Source organism: Mus caroli, unplaced genomic scaffold, assembly GCF_978045245.1.
Source record: "Mus caroli unplaced genomic scaffold, Mus_caroli_1 scaffold_3, whole genome shotgun sequence".
NCBI lineage: Eukaryota > Metazoa > Chordata > Mammalia > Rodentia > Muridae > Mus > Mus caroli.
This window is the reverse complement of record NW_028227258.1, coordinates 112718177-112745104: the sequence shown is the minus strand read 5'-3', so window position 1 is coordinate 112745104 and position 26928 is coordinate 112718177. Positions and strand designations below refer to the sequence as shown.

At 38.5% G+C, this 26928-nt stretch overlaps 2 pseudogenes; one reads left to right on the top strand and one right to left on the bottom strand.

Annotated features, from left to right (window-relative positions):
* Nucleotides 1-7873: 7873 nt before the first annotated feature.
* Nucleotides 7874-8388, bottom strand: LOC110292025 (iron-sulfur cluster assembly enzyme ISCU pseudogene; annotated as a pseudogene).
* A 10878-nt stretch (nucleotides 8389-19266) lies between these two features.
* On the top strand, nucleotides 19267-25190 carry LOC110291807 (torsin-2A pseudogene; annotated as a pseudogene).
* Nucleotides 25191-26928: the final 1738 nt, after the last annotated feature.

The window sequence follows — 26928 nt, the reverse complement described above, 5'->3', positions numbered from 1 at the left end:
ATTATGTAAAAAAAATTTTTATTGTTTCTGCTTCTATACAAGAAGCCAAAAGTTTTAATCTTTCAGTATATATTGTTTCCTAAGTAGAAAGTGTTTTATTAACTAATGCTTCACAAGAGAAGTTTACCTTAAATCCTTGCTCTCACCCAAAAGATTCAGAGACAATATCCTTTTATTACTTAGTGTTTTAGTTTACTACAAAAGGTTTTACAGAAAATAAAAAAAGCTTTTAAAATTGTTATTAATTGCTAATTAAAAATTAGTTGTGCCCAAGACAATTCTTTGGCCAAAAAAAAACATTATTGTAAAGTCATTTTTCTCATCCTCCCAGCCGATCGTTGGCCCACGTGGGCCCAACTAGCTGCTGTGGGGCAAAGTCTTAAGACACACAGTTGCCCCTATTCCAGCACAAATAATCTAGTTGTGTGCTGCGAATGGTGTTTTAAAATACTAAACAATCAAACCTTAATTTGTATATTAATAGTCAATGCCATATCTCTGAGCTCATAATTGCTTAAAATTGTTCATCCCTCAGATACTATTAATTCTCAAATTTACAATTGCTTATACATATTTCTAGTTAATAAATAAATTATGCACGTGTGACTCTTAATAACTTTTCAAGCTTTCTAGTTACAACCGTTCCTTAAAAAAATGATTAAAAGTACAATTAGTCACTGCTCCTTTACAGCCAAGTATTTAAAATGTTTTGTCCAACAAGTTATTAATTCAAAAGGTTAGATATTGTAAAATTTTAAACTTTAACCTCTTAAAAGACAAAAGAGAAAAATTGTATCTCCATATACACTATTTAGTGCATTTCCGTGCACACTATTTAAAACATACCTTTATTTTCAAAATTTGAAATTAAAATGTCAAATTTAATAAATGCTTTTTAGTATCTTAAAAGGGTCTACTTATTGGCTTATAGATTGATCCTAAAACAACTACCTTATTAGGAAAGGAAAAAACAAGTTCTCTCCACAGAACGCTACAAAAACATATCAGTAATTCATGTGCCAAACTAACAAGTAAGTTAACTCAGTGTCCTAATTAAAAAGACTAAAAGATTAAATTCATGTTTTAGATCCATCCTTGCTTGTCACTTTTCCAGTTTAGACTAGCTTCTAGCCTTTTAACTTTATGGCAATAGTACATCAGAGACTGTATATTCAGAATTAATAAAATTAGTCATTTAGTAGAGTCATAATTATTTTTCACTTTTCTTCAGTGTGACCAGTCATTCTAACTCAATCTTAGACTGGTCTAATATTCAGTCCAATTATTAGAGATTCCTATATTCTAAATTACCTAGCAAAGTTAATTCATCCCCTACTTCCAGAGAGTCTCTGGCCCTTTTTCCTATTCTAAAACCAGCCCAGAGACTGTGCTTGTGCCTTGTTAATTTACAAACTAATATTAAAGGTCAGTCTACAGCAGATCGCCATTGACATCCAGTTACTTCTAATTCTTATACATTAGTAAAATAAAAGGACCCACTAACTAAGAAATAAAAGGGTCCAGATCCAGTTCTAATCTAAGAAAGGGGCTCGGTTTGTGTTTTTTCTCCTAAGTATCATTCTAAAGACTAGAATTCCTCTTTTGCTTAAAATTCAGCTAAAAACTAAAGCTCCCAAAAAAGCTGTTTTCCTGCTACTCTCTGAGCCAGCTCCCCCACAAGAGGCCAGAGACTAGCCTTAGCCTTACAATTTACAACTAAATAAAGTACCTAGACTTCCCCCCCCAAAAAAAATTTACATTACTACTTTCTCATTGTCTAGATCTCTTTCTTTTTTCAAGCAGGTCAATCTACATTCTCCAGCCGGACCTACAGGCGTACCTTCCCCTCCCCCAAGAACACACAGGTGGCTACTGTTATCTTCCTTCCAAGGACATTCCAGCACAAGGCTTTCAGTCTGAGATAAAATTTAGATTTACCAAGAGAGCTAGAGAAGTAAAAATTTCAAATATTTACAGAAATTAGTTCTTATTTTAATAGACGGGCTTAGTCCCTTAACTGGCCTCTGGCTTTTCACCCTTGCTTTTACTGCAAGGTGTCCTTAATTCCTCAGGCTATAAAAATAACAGAGATAAGGAAAAATGCTTCCAGCTCCTATTTTAGCCACAATTCGTGGTGTTACTAATGACATAATTCTTGTCTAGGCCTTACTAAATCTAAAGTTGACAAGTCTCCTTTAGAGACTGCACAGGACTCAGAACTACGAATACTGATTTGTAATCATAGGAATACAGTATGGCTACCGCTTGGCACAGGAGATTACTGCAGGAAAAGGTCCAGCTTGACCATTTCTGAGTTCCCTGTGCGACACACCTGGTTTAAAAGAGGTTGGTATCTGATTCCAACTAAAAACCAAAAATATCTAAGACTCTACCTCCCCTCCCCAAAAGATACCAAGAGCCACAGATGTGGGTCGTGATAACACCCACGAAAAAAATCGGGTCAATGTCCACCCAAGCCAAGGTTAAAGGCCCACTCATCTACAGATAAAAAATCATTTGATCACCTCAGTTAAGCATTGCCTTATTAAACTTAATTAATAGGGGGGAGAGAGGTTGGAGACCGTACTGTCGAAAGGGCAAGCCCTTCACTGCCTCCCACCCAAATAAAAAAGCCAATTGGCCTTGTACTAAGGAGCCGGTCTTACCCCTTCTTCCTGTTTCCCCGCCTGTCATCCAAAATTGCGGAGGAATATCAACTCAGTGTTATTCTTAATAAAGCGTATTTCAAGTTTGTTCAGTCAAACTTAGCCAGGGTTCCAACGCCCTACTTAAATTGCAACCAGGAAGTTACCTATTCAGCACTAATTAGCATTATAAAGTCAGAGCCTACACTCAACACTATTCTGTTAGTGGTTTACTAGGATAATAAGGACAGCCTTAGCCAGATACAGTTTACCATTAGAAAAGTTAGGGAATCCCACGGAAACAAGTTTTTTTTTTTTTCTTTAGCCCTAAGAACTCAGGCAGAACTATTGAGCATAGATAATTTTTCTGCCTCAGGCCAGCCTTTTCTTTTTTTTCTTTTTTTTCTTTTTTTGTTAACTAATGAGAGGAGATGTGGTTTCCCTTCCCCCACCCTGGAACCTGCTTGCTCAAGGGTGGAGTTTCCTGCTCATTCGTTCTGCCACGCCCTCTGCTGGACCCTGTCGCTTTGCTGCTTGGAGGCACACACGTGTTTGTCCTGCTACTGGACCCCGAGTTACTTGGTGGGAAATTGGGTTCCCTCCCCCTTCCTTTATAACTGAGTGTCTAAAAAAGTAAAATGGAGCTTTGATCAGAATGTTGTCTTAGCTACATTTCTTTCTCTCGCCGCCTAGCCACTCTTCTCTTCCAGATTTCCAAAATGCCTTTCCAGGCTAAAACCCAGGCTGTGGTCTGCTGGCCAGACACAACAGTCAGCAATTACCTTAGTTCACATGGATTGAGCTTCACAATATAAAACAAGAAAATACGTTGATATTTCTGAGTCTTCTCAATAGCCTAGAATTCTGGAAAGCAGATAAATAAGATTCTATTATGAACTTCATAGACTTCTTCAAAATTAGTTTTCTATGTCGCTGATGCTGTTATACAGAATGAATGAGGACCACAGTGTTGAGAAAGACTAAACTTTGTCAAAACTTTGTATGTACCATTAGGATGCTAAATTAATTGTCAGTAGTTTTAAACTAGTTTGTTCAATATAACACGGTGTTAACATAAAAATTAAAAACCCAGGAATATTTAGAACATCATTCTGACTAATTCTTTCATTCAAAATAAGAATTGCAATATATATGTTAGATCATTAAACATTTACATACTTGGCATAAATAAAAGATGTTTAAATTAAGTGCTATATACCAGAGCCCCATGAATAAACACATACAACACACATGCACACACATACACAGAGAAAGACAGAGAGAGACAGAGATAGAGAATATAAAAGATAGTCCACAAAGGACAAATCACTATATAACAGGGCCAACTGAGAGATTCAACTATTCTAACCTAAATATTTTTTTAAAAGAGACAATATTTTGGAGAATACATAAAGAATGGAAAAACAAGTCCAAAATGTTCAGCAGCCAATTCCATTATTCTGTGCTCATAGATAATATTCTTTCCATGATACCAGTGGCAATAAAGCTGGCCAGCTTTGAATCAGTAAGTCTACTTCATTGATGATGGGAACAATCGAGTCAAGAGTTCATAGGGTTCAGTCCATATGATAAAGCAGACTGGGTACATACAGGATTGGAGACAAGAAAATGTGTAAATACATCTTAGGGCAGATTTCAGTGAAAGAAGTTGGATGCAGGAATCTGTGTCTAGAGTTGGGTTCCTCCTATCAGAGAAGTAGTAGACTATTATCAGATATCTTCTGTCATGTCATTAAGCACTTGGACATTGAGGTTCATTAACATGTCCACATGTATTGAACTCCCAATGCAAAGTCAGTCCTGTAAGAGACCAAGGTGTAACTCTGGCTGTGGACCACTGTGTTGGGTGCCTTAGTGTAAATGTGAGCTAGAAGACAGGGTGCAGTTTACTTCCATGAACAGAAAACCAAGACTGAAAGCTAAGAATAATAAAAAGTGCCATAATCTTCTCTTATATATCACACTTGTGACAAAATTAACAGGGATCTCACATGATACATTTAAGGTAGAAAATCAAATTCCACTGTTTCATTTGCTGATAAACTGGTTCATACGAAAACTGTGAGCTGAGAGTAGATATGACTCGATTCAGACTAGCTTACGTATTCTAAGAAGTGGAAGAAATATTTTTAATACACAAGCCTATGATTGGTATACCTAATATTCATTTAATGTAAATCAAGTTTGCATTTCAATATAAGATAACGTGTCAACCATAAACTCTCAGCTTCTTGTCAAGAGCCTACCTAGTAGGATAAAAGAACAGAGAAGATCAGGTCTGAGATGAAAAGTTGTGGTACATTGTGAGATTTACATAAATTGTGAAACTGCTTGTATCATGTGATAGTGCTAACCAGAACAAATATACAGTTGAACAGTCATTAAAATCCAAATAGACAAATGGCAGGGCCAGTGAAGATCAGATACCTTAAAACATTGGCCAATCCAGAGCTAGAGTGGAGTAACCATAGAAAGTAGAGTGACTTCAGAACTGGAGACACAGATCTCACAAGTATAGCACTGTACAAAGTCCTGTTTTTCAATCTTAGTGCACTGTTGCCTTTGTAAGTTTAACATGTTGCCGGGCAAGATTTTGCTGAAAGGACCCAGATATAGCTGTTTCTTGTGAGACTATGCTGGGGCCTAGCAAACACAGAAGTGGATGCTCACAGTCAGATATTGGATGGATCACAGGGCCTCCAATGGAGGAGCTAGAGAAAGTACCCAAGCAGCTAAAGGGATCTGCAACCCTATAGGTGGAACAACATTATGAACTAACCAGTACCCCAGAGCTCTTGACTCTAGCTGCATATGTATCAAAAGATGGCCTAGTTGGCCATCAGTGGAAAGAGAGGCCCATTGAACTTGCAAACTTTATATGCCCCAGTACAGGGGAACGCCAGGGCCAAAAAGTGGGAGTGGGTGGGTAGGGGAGTGGGGGGAGGGTATGGGAGACTTTTGGGAGAGCATTGGAAATGTAAATGAGAAAAATACCTAATAAAAAATATTTTTAAAAACAAACAAACAAACAAAACCAAAAACATGTTGCCAAAGGAGGACTCTGGGTCCCCAATTCACCCTAAAGTTCACAGAGCAGAAAGGTGACTGCTTAAGCCATGTCGACTGTGATAGGATTTGATCGCATCTACTCTGGGCATCAATTTGATTTTCTCACCAAAACTAGGAAATTCTTCAGTGTTTAAGAAGTTAAGCTAAATAGAAAGACTAGAACCCAGTGTGATGCCTAGGTATGGGAACTATCCTATAACACAAATCCCTCCTTACATTCAATAAATACTTTGCAAACCAGAGGACACTGGCCTGAAAGAATGCTTCGGAGTGTAATGCTAACATAAGATCTCAAACACAACGCTTTGGAAATATACACTTCCATCCATTGGGAATTACCAGACTCATCAATTCAGATGCCTTGAGGTGACACTGCATCTCTAAGAGGAAGAATACATGTATGTTGAGGCTAATTTGAAACTGAAGTCACATGGTGACCAACTATGCCACATGTTTTGTTTACTATGCAAATATGTTTATTAGATAATATCTCAGTTGGTTTTACAAAAGTGTTTCTTTGCATGACATTAGCAAACACATCAGTAGGCTATGAGTAAAGCGTATTTTTCTGTATCATCTTGTTGTCTTCATCTGGCCAATTGAGGATTTGACAGAGATATTCATTGGGTCAGCATAAGGTTCATAATTTTTTAACAGTTTTATAAACTGTGATGGTTCACTTGCATGACAACTTAAATCCTTTTTTATCATTATAAGACTGTTAAGGTTTTATTACCTTTCTATTTTTCTACGATTATAAAACACACTGTGTGGAGATCCTACACAGACTATCCTCTTGTCCGTCAGCTGTTTTGTGAAGTGGAAAGGGAATGTATTCTCACCCCCAGCTCTAAAGTAACAGTGTTTCTATAGAAAGCCTTTTCCCCAGGACAGCAGCTTAGTGGCTTTTTGAGCTTCTGTTCCAGAAGGCTGTGTCTCATAGTACATGATATGCTTTGCTGCTACCCAGTCTGATGATATTTAAGTGGATTTTTTTCTCTTGCTAAAAGCATACTATACACAAAAGCACGGAAAATATTGTATTTCATACCCATGTTTCAATAATCACTATACGGTTCATATCAATAAATATCAATTTTAATCAATTACTCAACTCATTTTCCTACAAAATCTTAACTCATTTTTCTATTTTAGCATCGATATCAAAATTATGACTTGTATTTATTAGAACTGTATTGCCTACATTAGGCTGTCTTGATATATCTATTCCATTGTAGAATCATTTAAAAATGAAAGTAGGAAGTTTGAGTCCTATAATAACTTGGGCTACATAGAGAGGACTTATCAGATAGATAGATAGATAGATAGATAGATAGATAGATAGATAGATAGATAGATAGATAGATAGATAGATTTTTGAAATTAACATGTAAACAATAATTGACATTATCCTTTATCTTTGAGTGAAATTTTGCACTTTGGTCAACACTTAATCAATCGTCCATCCCTTAGCAATTCTCCTCTCAGTACTTGGCATATTTTACTTCACAGTGTCTTCTGAGATCATCTATATTGATAAAATGTAATAATATCATTATTTAGACAAACTGAATAGTTCCTTTATTTGTGCACATGTGTGTGACTTTTGGTTCACTCATCCATTAAAAAGCAAGTGTTTCTTTTGTATATGGATAGTGCTGTCATGAACACAGCAATGTCTATTCAACATACTGGTTTAGGTTTCTCCTTGAAACTGAACTTAGACAAGATTTGACCACAATCAGTTCTGAGTACTGAACTAGAGTCCTCTGCAAGAACAACGAGTGCTCTTAACTACTTAGTGATCTCTCCTAGGCACTTGAATTTACCTTTTTAATAGTCTCTAAGGTTAAAATTTTTTCCACTTCCTGAAGTTAGTTTAATTTGGGTTATAATATTTGAACTTATTTTCTAGCTCACTGAGTTCATAAACAACAATTATGTAATAAACCACAGATTCAAAAGTTCAAAAAATATTTTTTCGTCTTAAATTCTTTTATTATGATATATATGCAGATCTGCATAACCAACCACACATTTTGATTGCATCAATTAGTGAGTAGTATGTGTGTGTTCCCATAGCTTCTCTGATGGGTAGTAGGAAGCAGCTCTGTGACCCGCTGGAGTGTCTCCAGGGCTCACTGCCTCTCTGGCACTTCCTTCTTGGATTCTTGTTTCAGTTTGTAATCAACCAGGGCAGTCTTGATGGCATCTTCTGCCAGCATGGAGCACGGCAGGCAACAGGCAGAGCTCCTTGGAGGTGTCTGTGTTTTTGATGGTCAGGGCTTCCTCCTTGCTTTTTGCTTTTACTCACTCCGTGGCTAAGGAACTGGAGGCAATGACTGCACTGCAGCCAAACGTTTTAATGTTTAAATGTGGCATCCACAACCTTCCCCTTTCCATCCACCTGGATCTGCAATTTCATGATGTCACCACATGCCAGAGTCCCTACCAATTCGGTTCCATCATTTTTAGATGTTTGTTGAAGGACCTCACGTTCCTAAGGTTTTCATGATGATCCACAACCATCTTGTGGTAGAGCGTGGCTGGAGCCAACAGTTCTGGGGTGGGCAGGCGGGGTGGGCAGGAGGGGGCTCAGGAGCAGCAGTGAGGATGCCACATGCCTCAGCCAGCCGGCTCCAACCACTGCCATCTTGCCGGTTTGCACCTGTGTTGACCTCTCAAAAATATTTTATTAAGAATAACACTTTCTTTTTTAAGAGGGCATGAAAGAAATGTTTCTATTTAAATTGAGATTCACAAACTTTTCCTCATTCTGGCTTTTTTCTTTCTTTCTTTCTTTCTTTCTTTCTTTCTTTCTTTCTTTCTTTCTTTCTTTCTTTCTTTCTTTTTTTTTTCAAGACAGGGTTTCTCTGTGTAGCCCTGGCTGTCCTGGAACTCACTTTGTAGACCAGGCTGGACTCGAACTCAGAAATCCGCCTGCCTCTGCCTCCCAAGTGCTGAGATTAAAGGTGTGTGCCACCACCACCCAGCTGACTTCCTTCCTACAAGAGAAAATATGATAAGTTGTGATCAAGACAATTATGACTCAAAACCCTGAAATTATCAATTCCCAGTTTTAAAATAATTTTTTTTGCAATTGTTTTTCCCTATTCTACATGTTTGAACAATACATTATGATATAGGAGTGCTCTTATACCTTAGGGCTGTGAAGCAAATCTTCGTGATGGTTTAATCAGAATAAAATTAAATCACATGAATACTCTATGTGTCACATTCACTTTGGCCCAAGGAATTCTCTAAAAGCTCTTTATATGTAATTTTGAACTGATGTTGCCAAAATATAAGTGTGCTATCAAATTGTGTGAATATATAGAGATGATGTGAACTTTACCTCACGGCAAAAATAAGTTGAATTTTAAGAATCCAAATTAAATATTTGTAAAACTCACAGTACAACTACATGAAGCACTAAGTAAATAAATTTATGTCAGAAAGAAATAAGATCTTATTTTAAATATCTGGCTGTCATTATTTTATGCCAATGTGTCCTCATTATTTTTACAATTTCATTATGAAGAATAAGAGATGCACCTCAAACCAAACATTTCCATGATGAAGTCATCATACAAAAAAATCAAAGCTCTTATGAAAAGAGAGAGATGAAGTCTCTGCACGTCTGCAAATAATCGCATTTTATTTAATCGTCAAAGTAGAAGTCAGAGCAACAGTGAGTAAAGTTATAAAACCCTTTCCAGGATCAAATATAGGAAAGCAAGGAGTGAAGACTGTGAATCAAAGATTAGGCTATATAGTGTAACTCAATGTACATGGTATTAATCTATACCTTTATACAAAATGATGTAAATGGTTTTCAAAGAGTAAAAATTGTGCCTTTAAAAGAAAAGATTGATACAGTATCATAAATTTCATTGGATTTGAATTGAATTGAAGCAATAAGCTGATAGATTTAAGTAAAGCATTACAATATCTTGTAATCTTAGTATCTGTCATTCAAACATAGAGTGCTATGACGTATTTTCCAGTTCTGCCTTCTTCATTTATACCTATAATATACATAATTCTATGCATTCTAAATCAATTTTAAGTAATACTGTCTTATAGATGTAGATTGTAAAATCTATTTTCTTTATATCCAATACTGATATGTACTGTATGAGTTGATTTAATTTTATTCTTGATTAAGTTTGTTTGAGAATAATAAACTATATTAATATTTATTAATGATAGCAAAGCATATATAATTTTCAGATGGATAAATATATTGACTATCAGTCAATACATAAACAGATAAAGAAAGAAATGACATATAGGTAGGTAGATAAATGATAGGTAGATAGATGGTAGATGATAAATAGAAAAAATGAAGTAGGAAGGAAGGGAAGAAAGAAAGAAAGAAAGAAAGAAAGAAAGAAAGAAAGAAAGAAAGAAAGAAAGAAAGAAAGAAAGAAAGAACAAAAGAACGAAAGAACAAAAGAAAGAACAAAAGAAAGAAAGAAAGAAAGAAAGAAAGAAAGAAAGAAAGAAAGAAAGAAAGAAAGAAAGGAAGGAAGGAAGGAAGGAAGAAAGGTAGGTAGATATGTGCACCACACTTGTGCACAAACTTAAAAACAAGTAAATTCAAGAGTCATTTAAGATCATATGCTAATGGTCAATTAAGAATGCTAATTAATAAGCCACTGAAGATTATTTTAACTAATTTGATATAGTTCATTAATTTCGAGAGTAACTTGAATTCTAAGTGATGACATTAATATTTTCCTCTTAATAGTAAAATAATTGCTAAAACCTTTAAAGCTGAAATTTTTCATTCATTTATATTGTATGGAAAATAAGACTAATGTGAGAGACGTAGATTTAGAAAGACCACCCTGTCCTCTTTAAAACTTACAATTGTTAATTATACTGTTTCAGTATATCTTCTTCAAGAGAAAGACTATTAATTACACAATAACTTTTTAAACATGGATTAATGATGCCATTAACAATTCATTGCCATTTTTTGTCTATTAAATTTGTCATGCAATATATACACATTTTATTCAATATAATATCAAAGAATTGACAGAAGCTGGCCAACTACATCTCAATTTTCCAGCAATTCCAAAAATATTCTTATAATTATTCTTTTTGTAAACAAAAAATAAAGCTATAAGCCACTTATATATTATGCAAGGTATTATGTATTTCTGCTTTAAAATTTACCCTTACTTTGAACTGCAAAATAAGAACACTAATAGCTGTGTCGTGGCACACATATAGATAGAGCTTACTGAGTCTAAAGTTAATTGGCCTTGTAGAAAGAAGCCTAATTTAAAAAAAAAGTCAGGCATAAATAATATCAGCAGGTATTTATTAATTAGACTAAAAGGAATTAATTCATTCATCTGGTCATTGAATAAATTTTACATTAGTTTTAGGCCAAGTAAAAGCAATGTTAAATTCATCAAGTGTACAAATTACTAAAATAATGGATGTTGCATGGGTTAACTCCTGTCTAGGTAGAAAGGCTTATTTAAAATAACCAACATTATTCTGCCAGGGTTACAATCCTGGCATATCTAAACAGTTCCAAACTCCATATCCATTTTTGTACATCTTTCTCTTTGACTTCCTTTCATCAATGTCTTTATAAGGCTGGGCATAGTAGCACACACCTTTAATTCCAATACTCACAAAACAGAGACAGGTAGAAATCTGAGTTTGAGACCAGTCTTGTCTAAAGAGTGAGGTCTAGGATAGCCAGAGCTACACATAGAAGACTGCCTCAAAAACCAAAAAACAAACAACAACAACAAAAAAAAAAAAAAAGAAAAAAGAAAAAAGAAAAAAAAAAAGAAAAAACAAAAACCTGGAAAATGCTTTTTATAAAATTATTAAAAAAAGTGTTTCTTGAGTTAGGGAAGCAGAAACCGGCCTGAGTAGGGCCACAGGCCTCATCCAGCCGGATCAGCGCAGGGGTAGCGGGAGCACAGGGTTGCCTGACACCCGCCAGCTCCCCACGACCCCCGCCGCAGGATTTTGGGACTGCTGGTGAGTGGAACACAGCTTCTGCTCCAATCCAATTGCGCGGGACCTGAGACTGCATTAGTTAGGGAAGCAGAAACCGGCCTGAGTAGGGCCACAGGCCTCATCCGGCCGGATCAGCGCTGGGGTAGCAGGAGCGCAGGGTTGCCTGACACCCGCCAGCTCCCCACGACCCCGCCGCAGGATTTTGGGACTGCTGGTGAGTGGAACACAGCTTCTGCTCCAGTCCAATTGCGCGGGACCTGAGACTGCATTAGTTAGGGAAGCAGAAACCGGCCTGAGTAGGGCCACAGGCCTCATCCGGCCGGATCAGTGCCGGGGTAGCAGGAGCACGCAGGGTTGCCTGACACCCGCCAGCTCCCCACGACCCCCGCCCCAGGATTTTGGGACTGCTGGTGAGTGGAACACAGCTTCTGCTCCAATCCAATTGCGCGGGACCTGAGACTGCATTAGTTAGGGAAGCAGAAACCGGCCTGAGTAGGGCCACAGGCCTCATCCGGCCGGATCAGCGCCTGGGTAGCGGGAGCGCAGGGTTGCCTGACACCCGCCAGCTCCCCACGACCCCCGCCGCAGGATTTTGGGACTGCTGGTGAGTGGAACACAGCTTCTGCTCCAATCCAATTGCTCGGGACCTGAGACTGCATTAGTTAGGGAAGCAGAAACCGGCCTGAGTAGGGCCACAGGCCTCATCCAGCCAGATCAGTGCTGGGGTAGCGGGAGCGCAGGGTTGCCTGACACCCGCCAGCTCCCCACGACCCCGCCGCAGGATTTTGGGACTGCTGGTGAGTGGAACACAGCTTCTGCTCCAGTCCAATCACTCGGGACCTGAGACTGCGCTGGTTGGGGAGAGAGAAATCCAGCCTACATAGGGCCACAACCCTCTTCCGGTCAGAAAAACACCTGGGCAGCTGGGGCGCAGGGTCGGCTGACACTCACCAGCTACCCACAACACCCACCACAGGATCTTAAGACTTCTGGAGAGTAGAACACAGCTTCTGCTCCAATCCAATTGCACGCGGGACCAGAGACTGCATTAGTTAGGGAAGCAGAAAAACGGCCTGAGTAGGACCACAGGCCTCTTCCGGCTGGACCAGCACCGGGGTACCATCAGCTACCCACGACCCCCGCCGCAGGATTTAGAGACTGCTGGTGAGTGGAACACAGCTTCTGCTCCAATCTTTAAACAGTGACAACGACAACAACTAACCCCAGAGATTACCAGATGGCGAAAGGTAAACGTAATAATCTTACTAACAGAAACCAAGACCACCCACCATCATCAGAACCCAGCACCCCCACTTCGCCCAGTCCAGGGCACCCCAACACACCGGAAAAGTTAGACACGGATTTAAAAGCATATCTCCTGATGATGATAGAGGACTTCAAGAAGGCCGTTAATAACACACTTAAAGAAATGCAGGAGAACACTGCTAAACAGGCAGAAGACAATAAAGAGGAAGCACAAAAATCCCTTAAAGAATTTCAGGAGAACACTGCTAAAGAGTTACAAATCCTTAAAGAAAAACAGGATAACATAATCAAACAGGTAGAAGTCCTTAATGAAAAACAGGAAAACACATCCAAACAGATGATGGAAATGAACAAAACCATACTAAACCTAAAAAGGGAAGTAGACACAATAAAGAAAACCCAAAATGAGGCAACACTGGAGATAGAAACCCTAGGAAAGAAATCTGGAACCATAGATACGAGCATCAGCAACAGAATACAAGAGATGGAAGAGAGAATCTCAGGTGCAGAAGATTCCATAGAGAACATCGGCACAACAATCAAGGAAAATGTAAAATGCAAAAAGATCCTAACTCAAAACATCCAAGAAATACAGGACGTAATGAGAAGACCAAACCTACGGATAATAGGAGTGGATGAGAATGAAGATTTTCAACTCAAAGGACCAGCAAACATCTTCAACAAAATTATAGAAGAAAACTTCCCAAATCTAAAGAAAGAGATGCCCATGAACATACAAGATGCCTACAGAACTCCAAATAGACTGGACCAGAAAAGAAATACCTCCCGACACATTATAATCAGAGCAACAAATGCTCTAAATAAAGATAGAATACTAAAAGCAGTAAGAGAAAAAGGCCAAGTAACATATAAAGGCAAGCCTATCAGAATTACACCAGATTTTTCACCAGAGACTATGAAAGCCAGAAGATCCTGGACGGATGTTATACAGACACTAAAAGAACACAAATTCCAGCCCAGGCTACTATACCCAGCCAAACTCTCAATTAACATAGATGGAGAAACCAAAGTATTCCACGACAAAACCAAATTCACACATTATCTCTCCACGAATCCAGCCCTTCAAAGGATAATAACAGAAAAAAAACCAATACAAGGAAAGGAACCACGCCCTAGAAACAACAAGAAGGTAATCCCTCAACAAACCTAAAAGAAGACAGCCACAAGAACAAAATGCCAACTTTAACAACAAAAATAACAGGAAACAACAATTACTTTTCCTTAATATCTCTTAATATCAATGGACTCAACTCCCCGATAAAAAGACATAGACTAACAAACTGGCTACACAAACAAGACCCAACATTTTGCTGCTTACAGGAAACTCATCTCAGAGAAAAGGATAGACACTACCTCAGAATGAAAGGCTGGAAAACAATTTTCCAAGCAAAAGGCATGAAGAAACAAGCTGGAGTAGCCATTCTAATATCTGATAAGATTGACTTCCAACCCAAAGTCATTAAAAAAGACAGGGAGGGACACTTCATACTCATCAAAGGTAAAATCCTCCAAGAGGAACTATCAATCCTGAATATCTATGCTCCAAATACAAAGGCAGCCACATTCATTAAAGAAACTTTAGTAAAGCTCAAAGCACACATTGCACCTCATACAATAATAGTGGGAGACTTCAACACACCACTTTCACCAATGGACAGATCATGGAAACAGAAACTAAACAGGGACACAGTGAAACTAAGAGAAATTATGAATCAAATGGATCTGGCAGATATCTACAGAACATTCTATCCTAAAACAAAAGGATATACCTTCTTCTCAGCACCTCATGGTACCTTCTCCAAAATTGACCACATAATTGGTCAAAAAGCAGGCCTCAACAGATATAAAAATATTGAAATTGTCCCATGCATCCTATCAGATCACCATGGACTAAGGCTGATCTTCAATAACAAAATAAATAATAGAAAGCCAACCTTCACGTGGAAACTGAACAACACTCTTCTCAATGATACCTTGGTCAAGGAAGGAATAAAGAAAGAAATTAAGGACTTTTTAGAGTTCAATGAAAATGAAGCCACAACATACCCAAACTTATGGGACGCAATGAAAGCATTTCTAAGAGGGAAACTCATAGCTCTGAGTGCCTCCAAAAGGAAACTAGAGAGAGCACACATTAGCAGCTTGACAACACACCTAAAAGCACTAGAACAAAAGGAAGCAAATTCACCCAAGAGGAGTAGACGGCAGGAAATAATCAAACTCAGGGGTGAAATCAACCAAGTGGAAACAAGAAAAACTATTCAAAGAATCAACCAATCAAGGAGCTGGTTCTTTGAGAAAATCAACAAGATAGATAACCCTTAGCCAGACTCACTAGAGGGCACAGGGAAAGCATCCTAATTAACAAAATCAGAAATGAAAAAGGAGACATAACAACAGATCCTGAAGACATCCAAAACACCATCAGATCCTTCTACCAAAGGCTATACTCAACAAAAATGGAGAACCTGGATGAAATGGAGAAGTTCCTAGACAGATACCAGGTACCAAAGTTGAATCAAGATCAGGTTAATGATCTAAACAGCCCTATATCCCCCAAAGAAATAGAATCAGTCATTAATAGTCTCCCAACTAAAAAAAGCCCAGGACCAGATGGGTTTAGTGCAGAGTTCTATCAGACCTTCAAAGAAGATCTAATCCCAGTTCTTCACAAACTATTCCACAAAATAGAAACAGAAGGTACTCTACCCAACTCATTCTATGAAGCCACAATTACTCTGATACCTAAACCACAAAAAGACCCAACAAAGATAGAAAACTTCAGACCAATATCCCTTATGAATGTTGATGCAAAAATCCTCAATAAAGTTCATGCTAACCGAATCCAAGAACACATCAAAACAATCATCCATCCTGACCAAGTAGGTTTCATCCCAGGGATGCAGGGATGGTTCAATATACGGAAATCCATCAACGTAATCCAGTATATAAACAAACTCAAAGACAAAAACCACATGGTCATCTCCTTAGATGTGGAAAAAGCATTTGACAAGATCCAACACCCATTCATGATAAAAGTCTTGGAAAGATCAGGAATTCAAGGCCCATACCTAAACATGATAAAAGCAATCTACAGCAAACCAGTAGCCAACATCAAAGTAAATGGTGAGAAGCTTGAAGCAATCCCTCTAAAATCAGGGACTAGACAAGGCTGTCCACTTTCTCCATACCTATTCAACATTGTACTTGAAGTCCTAGCCAGAGCAATTCGACAACAAAAGGAGATCAAAGGGATACAAATTGGAAAAGATGAAGTCAAAATATCACTTTTTGCAGATGATATGATAGTATATATAAGGGACCCTAAAAATTCCACCAGAGAACTCCTAAGCCTGATAAACAGCTTCGGTGAAGTAGCTGGATATAAAATTAACTCAAACAAATCAATGGCCTTTCTCTACACAAAGAATAAACAGGCTGAGAAAGAAATTAGGGAAACAACACCCTTCTCAATAGTCACAAATAATATAAAATATCTTGGCGTGACTCTAACTAAGGAAGTGAAAGATCTGTATAATAAAAACTTCAAGTCTCTGAAGAAAGAAATTATAGAAGATCTCAGAAGATGGAAAGATCTCCCATGCTCATGGATTGGCAGGATCAACATTGTAAAAATGACTATCTTGCCAAAAGCAATCTACAGATTCAATGCAATCCCCATCAAAATTCCAAATCAATTCTTCAACGAATTAGAAAGTGCAATCTGCAAATTCATCTGGAATAACAAAAAACCTAGGATAGCAAAAACTCTTCTCAAGGATAAAAGAACCTCTGGTGGAATCACCATGCCGGACCTAAAGCTCTACTACAGAGCAATTGTGATAAAAACTGCATGGTACTGGTATAGTGACAGACAAATAGACCAATGGAATAGAATTGAAGACCCAGAAATGAACCCACACACCTATGGTCACTTGATCTTCGACAAGGGAGCTAAAAACATCCAGTGGAAGAAAGACAGCATTTTCAACAAATGGTGCTGGCACAACTGGTTGTTAACATGTAGAAGAATGCGAATCGATCCATTCCTATCTCCTTGTACTAAGGTCAAGTCTAAGTGGATCAAGGAACTTCACATAAAACCAGAGACACTGAAACTTATAGAGGAGAAAGTGGGGAAAAGCCTTGAAGATATGGGCACAGGGGAAAAATTCCTGAATAGAACAGTAATGGCTTGTGCTGTAAGATGGAGAATTGACAAGTGGGACCTCATGAAACTACAAAGCTTCTGCAAGGCTAAAGACACCATCAATAAGACAAAAAAACCACCAACAGATTGGGAAAAGATCTTCACCTATCCTAAATCAGATAAGGGACTAATATCCAATATATATAAAGAACTCAAGAAGGTGGACTCCAGAAAGTCAAATAACCCCATTAAAAAATGGGGCTCAGAACTGAACAAAGAATTCTCACCTGAGGAATACCGAATGGCAGAGAAGCACCTGAAAAAATGTTCAACATCCTTAATCATCAGGGAAATGCAAATCAAAACAACCCTGAGATTCCACCTCACACCAGTCAGAATGGCTAAGATCAAAAATTCAGGTGACAGCAGATGCTGGCGAGGATGTGGAGAAAGAGGAACACTCCTCCATTGTTGGTGGGATTGCAAGCTTGTACAACCACTCTGGAAATCAGTCTGGCGGTTCCTCAGAAAATTGGACATAGTACTACCGGAGGATCCAGCAATACCTCTCCTGGGCATATATCCAGAAGATGTCCCAACCGGTAAAAAGGACACATGCTCCACTATGTTCATAGTAGCCCTATTTATAATAGCCAGAAGCTTGAAAGAACCCAGATGTCCCTCAACAGAGGAATGGATACAGAAATTATGGTACATTTACACAATGGAGTACTACTCAGCTATTAAAAAGAATGAATTTATGAAATTCCTAGCCAAATGGATGGACCTGGAGGGCATCATCTTGAGTGAAGTAACACAATCACAAAAGAACTTACACAATATGTATTCATTGATAAGTGGATATTAGCCCAAAACTTAAGATACCCAAGATATAAGATACAATTTGATAAACGCATGAAACTCAAGAAGAATGAAGACCAAAGTGTGGACACTGTGCACCTTCTTAGAATTGGGAACAAAACACCCAGGGAAGGAGTTACAGAGACAAAGTTCGTAGCTGTGATGAAAGGATGGACCATTTAGAGACTGCCGTATCCAGGGATCCGTCCCATAATCAGCTTCTAAACGCTGACACCATTGCATACACTAGCAAGTTTTGCTGAAAGGACCCAAATATAGCTGTCTCTTGTGAGATGATGCCGGGGCCTAGCAAACACAGGAGTGGATGTTCACAGTCAGCTATTGGATGTATCACAGGGCTCCCAATGGAGAAGCTAGAGAAAGTACCCAAGGAGCTAAAGGGATCTGCAACCCTATTGTTGGAACAACATAATGTACTAACCAGAACCCTGGAGCTCTTGTCTCTAGCTGCATATGTATCGAAAGATGGCCTAGTCGGCCATCAATGGAAAGAGAGGCCCATTGGACTTGCAAACTTTATATGCCCCAATATAGGGGAATGCCAGGGCCAAAAGAATGGGAATGGGTGGGTAGGGAAGTGGGGGGCGCTATGGGGGACTTTTGGGATAGTATTGGAAATGTAATTGAGGAAAATATATAATAAAAAAAAAGGGAAAAAAATAAAAAAATAAAAATTGGAAAAAAAAAGTGTTTCTTAATGTATTTGTGTTTCAAATGCAAATTTTTTTCTTCCAGGATTTCTTTTGCAATGTGGAGTAGCTCTACCCCTCTGTCTGTTGATCATTTTTATTCCTTATGCCCCAAACAAGTAAAAGAGCAAATGAAACACTGAATGTTTCATTCACATTATATATGCAAGAAGTGGTTTTCCAAGGTTAACATAACACAAATGTGAACTTCTCCATTTTTAATAAGATATCTGACTTTGGATTTTCAAAAAGTAATTTCTAAAGTTTTACACTGAGCTATTAAATGAAAGTTCCAGGATGTAACGTCAAAACATATCTAGTGTTTTCTTTATCCTCCTGTCTTCTTGGCCAGTTTGCAGCAGTAAGAAAACAAGGTTTGCAAGGGATATAGATAGCCTGATGACTAGATTGCGTGAGAGAATAAACATTTCAACAGGCTTTGGCAGAGGAGTAATATCAATGTTTCAAGGACATACTAAGATAATAGTAGAAGCTGCTCATTAGTAGTTTCTATGTCTCAGTGCTAAACATGAGAAATGGCAACCTGCAGACAATCAACCATACTTGTGCTGAGGTCAAACTAGTAAGCGCCCTTTCCTATGGAACACAGGAAATGAAGGGACAGTTTGGCTTTTCCCATCTGGCTCACAGATGTCACATACTGTGAAAGTTGGGGATCCAGAAAACTTTATGGCTCAATTGTCTTGAAACACATTTATATTATGGTGTGATTAAAAGACCTAGTAGATGTTATAGACATGTTTGCAAAATATATTCACACATATATTAAGTCCTAAAATTTATGTTGCATCAAGGCCATACAAAAATATTCCCCAATAATATTTTTTGGTGAGGACAAATATCTAACCAAAGATTTTATACTTGATTTTATTATTCAAGGATATGTGGGCTTACATAGCGATTCTGCTAAATACTAGATATAGCAATGATCTTGATAGAGCTAAGATTTCAATTGCTTAATTTGAAATTCTACTGTACTATTTCAGTTGAACCTGGAACTGATAAAACATTAAGTAGATAATTTATATTTATCTACTATGTTGAATTCATATAAGACTGCTATAGACTTTGAGATATGCCAATATAGGTTTTTAAATGATGTTCATACAACACAAAATCTACAGAAAACCTGCATCTAACTTTTATCCATCTATATAGTTTTCCCATCCTGCGTACACTATACATTAACACAAAACTGCTTAATAACACAGTGCGCAACATCAGACCCTTCTGAAATCTTCAGGCTAAAGGAGGGATTATTGAATCTTCCTTCCTTTCTATTCTTTCACGGAAGCAAAGATTCTCAAATTTATCTAGAGTTTGTACACATATAACATCATATTCTTTTCTGATGATCAGCTAAGAAGGAAAGGTTGCAAGTTCAGAGAATACTGCTGAACCAAACATCCTGCAGTTTCACCTACAGGCTTATAGGCATACAAATACATTGTCTCAGTATCATGTGGGAGATGTGCTTCTTGCCTGTAGTTTGGGGTCAGGTGTCTATGCTAAGAGAAGAGCCCTTGGGTTCAGCAAACACAGCTTTTCTATGAGATACAGCTTTTTCTTCAAACACATAAGATATTCCCACTGAATTATGTTCCCACTGGGCTTTAGCTATGAGTGTAACGGTCAAAAATAGCAGTGGAGCAGACAAGCTAGAAAAGATAAACAACAGCCAAACTTGTGTTCTTCTTTTCCTGTTTTTTTTTTAAACACTAGGAAGCAATCTTGAAGATGATCTTCTTATGCACCCTGCCTGTGTTCTTCACTGTTCACTAATGAGCAACATATTTGCTAAACATGATGTGTACCCCTAAAACAGCATCAAGACTTCCATTGCCATGTGCTTAAATGGAAAGCATTTAAATGCAAATGCCACTAAACTAAATCTGAAATTGTTTGTTGCAATTTTTTTCCACACTTCAAGCAACCATGATCTGGTTTCAGACAGAACTACAACGTCAAGGGGAAGTGGTTGGAAAGTTAGTGTAGGGCAGGAGTGTGGATCAAACATATTAAATTTTTTCACCAAATTATTAGCACAGTGGCAAAATGCCAGCAGTTGGTAAGATAGCTCAGAAAGTTCAACTGTTCACCATGAAAGTTTGAGGACTTGAGTTCATGCATGCCTGGGACCCTGTAAAGGAAGGAAAGAATCAAATCTGCATGTTTTCATCAAACTCTGAGCACATGGCATGGCATGAGCATCCACAAGTTAAAACACACACACATACACTCATACACACAAACACACACAAATGCAAACACACAAAATCTGGTACATATACATGTGCAAAAATACACTTACACACAATGATAAAACAATGGATTAAAAATGATATACATGTTTTTAATTTTTTATAAAATATATTTTTCACCTACCAACAGATATTACTATTCACCACTACTTTGTATTTCCCAATCTTCTCATTTTTTAGAAGCAATATCGTTATACTATATACTTTGAAACTGTTTCTCCTACCTCCTCCAAGATCCTCCCTACCCACCCAACTTATGTTCTCTCAATGTTCATCTGCCCCTGCCATCACTGTGTGTTTGTGCCTGTCTCCCTTTCTTTCTCCATCTCTCTGTGTATTTCATTTTCAAAAAACAAAAAAAAAAAAACCAAAAAACAAAAAAAAACAACCGAAAACGAATACACACACACACACAAAAAAAAAAAAACAAAAACAAAAACAAAAATGAGAAGCAAACAACACGTCAAAAACAGAATCAAAACAAACAAGCAAAAGACCAGTAAGATAATATATGGCAAAATAAAAGAAAAAGCACACTTACTCACATGAAAACAAAACCAAACACAGCAGGGAGTCCATGCATATGTTGGGCAACTAATCCTGGGCATGAAGCCCACTCTGGATACTGCTTAACATACCCCGTGATGCTCCATTGCAGAAACCTACATTTTCCCTTTAAGCAGGTATGAATTGAAAACTGCTTCTTTGTTAAGGATGGAGGCTTACGTCTACTTCCTCATCTCAGTGCAGGGGCCTTCTTTGACTTGAGCGTGTACAATCCCTATGCATGCTGCACTCCGGAAGATATTGTTTCCCTAAGATCATCCATCACCTCTGGTTCTTAACAATCTTTTGCCTCCTCTTGACCCCACAGTGCTTTGAGCCTTGAGTGAAGAAGTTTGTTGAAGATATCACCTTTAGAGCTCCAAAGCCTCTCACCCTCTCCATGCTGGCCCCCTGTAGTTAAAGGGACATAGACATTTTAGAGCTGTTCACAGAACTCTTTTGTTTCTGAGACATTCACCTGGTAACGCAAATGAGCGGAATAATCACCAAGGTTCTCTGAAATCATCTTTTAGGGCTATAAGCCAATGTCCCTTTTTGAGCTTAAAGATGTTAGATCTTAAAGGCAAACTCAAAATCAGTAACAGCGTTTGATTTTTGTCATGTCTGCTGATTTGTAGAATTCATATAGAGGTGACAACTCTGTGCTGTGCTCTGTGAACATGTAAAAACTGAGAAATATTGGTCTCAGTTACTTGAAAAGATCAAATGAAAATCTTTCAACTATTTTAATTGGCTTTGGTATAGGAGTTAGCCAATTGCCCCTTTTCTTTGCAAGCATAGATTATATCTTTGTCTAGCAGAGGCAAATGTTCACTTAACACTCAACTGAGATGGCATGAGTAACAAAAAGACCCGAGGGTTTTGTTTTCCAGTTTTCTTTGGCTAATCAGGACACATTTATTCTGGAAAATATTCTGAATAAATTATTTTTTCTTCAAAGCATGAGTGTAGAGCAGCTGTTTTTCATGGTACACACCTGCAAGGTATTACGGAATGATGTGTTTTTAAAAGGAGTGCTTCAAAATCCTATGTTCACTTTGTGCCTCCCAGCTCAGACTCACTCTCTGCCTGCTGTGTGTGTTCAGCAGGCCCTGCTTACTGTCTCCCTGACCCTGGTTGCCTAGTTACAAAATCCTCTTTGTGATTTGTGAGATGCTCATCCTGATTGAGAGCAATGGATTTATTTATTTTTTTTCCTAAAGTAAACTTAAGAGAGTTTCTATTTCAGAGTGGAACATATTAAAACCAGTAAACCTTGCCAAATTTAGAACATGTAGTTCTCGCGGAGAAAGCTTATCAACTAGAGTTTTTGTCTCTTCCAAATTCTTTCTGTTCAATAGGGCCAAGATTTTCCTCCTGGTTCTACAGAAAAGTAACTTCACGTAGCTCCTTAAAAAAAAAAATAAGGATAGATTATAAAATCAAGTTTAAATATAAAAATACATTACAAAAATTTAGTATATTTTTAAGTGGATTGAGCATCTCTTTAGTTTTCTCATTGTTTCTATAAATGAACTTGAGAGAAAATACATTGTAAGTAAATTGCCATGTTGAAACATTTCAAATAATACATCTTTTGTTTTGTTAATTAACACAGTGCATTTCAAATTTCAAGCCACATAGCTCTGTGCTCCTGTCCAAGCAAACTGCTTATCAAACAAGTATTTATAGAAACCACTTATCTCTCTAATTTTTTCTAAGGCATTTTTTTTTTAACCACTAACAAATTCCAGTGGAGTATATGCACAGCTTCATGATGATTCCTGTGGATCACAAACACACTAATATAGTAGTGGCTGTTGATTACAAGAGGTTGGGTGCAATAACTCTGAAGATTTCTTAGAGACGCCAACTGGCAAGCGGAGCGAAGCACCACAGTCCAGTTCTGAAATAACTAGCCCATTATGTCATAGGCTCGGCTTGCTACTCTGACACTTGAGCGTGTACACCCACTGCAGTCAGGATAATTGGTACCAGCTGTTTAACTGTTGATCTTTTTCTTTTAACTTTGGCCAGGAGCCAAGCTGACTTAAAAGCAAGGATTCTAAAAAAGAGCCTGAAGACTCCTGCCAATGTATATGTATGTTTTTGTTTCAAGCTGCCTTGCTGGAGTAGTTCATTCCAAGGCCATGATGGAGAAAAGACAGTAACACAGATGCAAGAGAAAATAGGCTGTCTAGCTTCTAAGAGACAGAGGGAAGCCAAAATGTGTGACACAAACATCTCATTTTTCCACTCTTTTCTTTCCAGAGCAACAGTTTCCACTCACTGGTGTGACCAGCAATTTGTTTTTATCCTCCAGATATTTTCTGTAACAGAGCTTTGCGGTGAATGTGAATAATGGGTTCAGGGTCTTAAAAATGTAGTTTCCTCCTGTTTTTATTATTTTTTTTTTGTCAAGCCATTGAAGAAAAATTTATCTTGACAACCAGCAAATATGAAACAATATCCTTCCCCTAATCCCTAAGGTAATAGACACAGAAAGGATCTGGTACCTGATGCCCCTGATACAGTATGAGAAGTGTATTCAAAGATCCAAACAGAGTTAGTTACTAGAAAATGTGTATTGGCGATGACTTTCTCAACTACTACTGAAAGCAACTGCTTTGTAAAACATCATAGTTTGAACAAACTGTGAAACTCTAATTATTAAAAGTATGATAAAGCATTAAACTGGATTTTAGTGTTCTGATAGTATTCAAGTTTCATTTCGGGGAATAGTAAACTCCTAGTTGTAAGAAAATTATTAGAGCATCTTCAGAAAGTTAGAAAAGTGGGTGGGTGGGTTGGTGGGGGAGCTCCCTCCTGGAAGCAGGGTGGAGGGAGGATGGGATAGGGAGTTTGAAGAGGGGAAACAGGGAAGGGGCATGACATTTGTAATGTAAATAAATAAAATAATGTATAAAAAATATAGAAAACGAAAAGGAATTACATGGCAACAGGAAGATCAAATAGGTGTAAAGGTTGAAAACACAGACATGAGCAGAAAATCAGGGAAATAATGCAAACATTTTCAGAGTCTGAGAAAAGAAAGAAATGTTAAAAATAATATGAAGGGCGGTGGGCGGCCTCTGACCGAAATTGGGCCTCAACCGGATGGTGGTGGCAAGGCATAGCTGCCAGCCCTGGGGCTTGATCCTCCGGCTGCTCAGGCTGGCCTTGGCTGCTGCTGGGGCCTGGGAAGTGGCTTTGCTGCGCTGCTCTTCTTGGGCCCTTCTTGGGTTGTGTATGGGACCAACTATCGCAAAACCATCTTCATATTTATCAGCAATTCTGGTGGTGAGCAGATCAACCAGGTGGCCCTGGAGGCCTGGCGCAGCCTTGGGGACAGGGAAGAAATCAGCCTACAGGAAGTGGAGCCAGTAATCTCCCGAGCTGTGATGGATAACCCTCAACATGGCTTCTGGCGGTCTGGCCTCCTGGAGAAGCACCTGCTGGATGCTGTGAGGCCCTTCCTCCCACTCCTGCAGCATCACGTGTGCCACTGCGTATTCAAGTGGTTCAGGCTGTGCTGGACAGTACCACCTACTTCCCTGAGGATGAACAGCTCTCCTCCTCCCACAGCTGCAAGACAGTGGCCTCCCGACTCACATTTTTCCTCTGAGAAACCCAGGTTGCATCACTGCCTCTCTGCCTAGACAGAGCAAACACGAAAGGCCTGGGCGGCTCTTGGAAGAATTCTTTCCTAAGCTGATTGGCAAGTGGGACCCAGAGCACAACACTAAGATAAGAAAGGTCTAGAAGCACCATCGCTAAGAAATTCCTGGGTAACCCAGAACCTCTCAGCCTTGCCATTGCCCTGCAGCAGTCTGAGCCTGAGGCTTCTCAATGTGAACAGCATGCAACACAGGGATGAAGGATCTTGAGTGCTTCCAGCTGGGGACTTTCACTGGCATGCCTTGTGTGGCTCCTTTCCCAGATCTCAGCCCACAGCCTCTGTCTGGATTTGGTAATCCAGCTAGGTAAGGCTAGCACCTCACAGTTTCACCAAATGGAAGGACTTAAGCTACTACATGGGCCTGAATTTCAAAGTTTTTAATTTTGTACAAGAGAACAGAGAACTTAGCCATGGTATTAGAAAAAACAAAACAAAACAATAATACGAAGAAAAAAAATCAAAGTTTGATGATGAAATTGAAGGCAAACAGGATGTTAGTCCACCACATATATTAAATGACATACTTCTTACTCATTCAACAAATGTTTATTGGACACATGATACATAGTATACCCACGGTGAAAATCAAAAGCATATTCAGATATCACAGATATCCCTCAAAGGGAGAAGAGAAATCTTGTTATCAGGTAATATTCACTAGTGTAATACTCACTAGTATGGTTGGATCTCATCCCAGGACAACACCAAAAATGTTTTCCAATTATAAGTCATCAGAGTCTAGTCTATCTGTGCTAATAGACCATGACAATCCTCTCTTCCACCTGGGGATCAACAACATCAATCAGTTCTTGGTCTCAAGAGTAAGTTCTTTTTTTTTTTAATTTTTAATATTTTTTATTACATATTTTCCTCAATTACATTTCCAATGCTATCCCAAAAGTCCCCCATAGCGCCCCCCAATTCCCTACCCACCCATTCCCATTCTTTTGGCCCTGGCATTCCCCTATATTGGGGCATATAAAGTTTGCAAGTCCAATGGGCCTCTCTTTCCATTGATGGCCTACTAGGCCATCTTTCGATACATATGCAGCTAGAGACAAGAGCTCCGGGGTTCTGGTTAGTACATCATGTTGTTCCAACAATAGGGTTGCAGATCCCTTTAGCTCCTTGGGTACTTTCTCTAGCTTCTCCACTGGGAGCCCTGTGATACATCCAATAGCTGACTGTGAACATCCACTCCTGTATTTGCTAGGCCCCGGCATCGTCTCACAAGAGACAGCTATATTTGGGTCCTTTCAGCAAAATCTTGCTAGTGTATGCAATGGTGTCAGCGTTTAGAAGCTGATTATGGGATGGATCCCTGGATACCGCAGTCTCTAAATGGTCCATCCTTTCATCACAGCTACGAACTTTGTCTCTGTAACTCCTTCCATGGGTGTTTTGTTCCCAATTCTAAGAAGGTGCACAGTGTCCATACTTTGGTGTTCATTCTTCTTGAGTTTCATGCGTTTAGCAAATTGTATCTTATATCTTGGGTATCCTAAGTTTTGGGCTAATATCCACTTATCAGTGAATACATATTGTGTGAGTTCTTTTGTGATTGTGTTACTTCACTCAAGATGATGCCCTCCAGGTCCATCCATTTGGCTAGGAATTTCATAAATTCATTCTTTTTATTAGCTGAGTAGTACTCCATTGTGTAAATGTACCATAATTTCTGTAT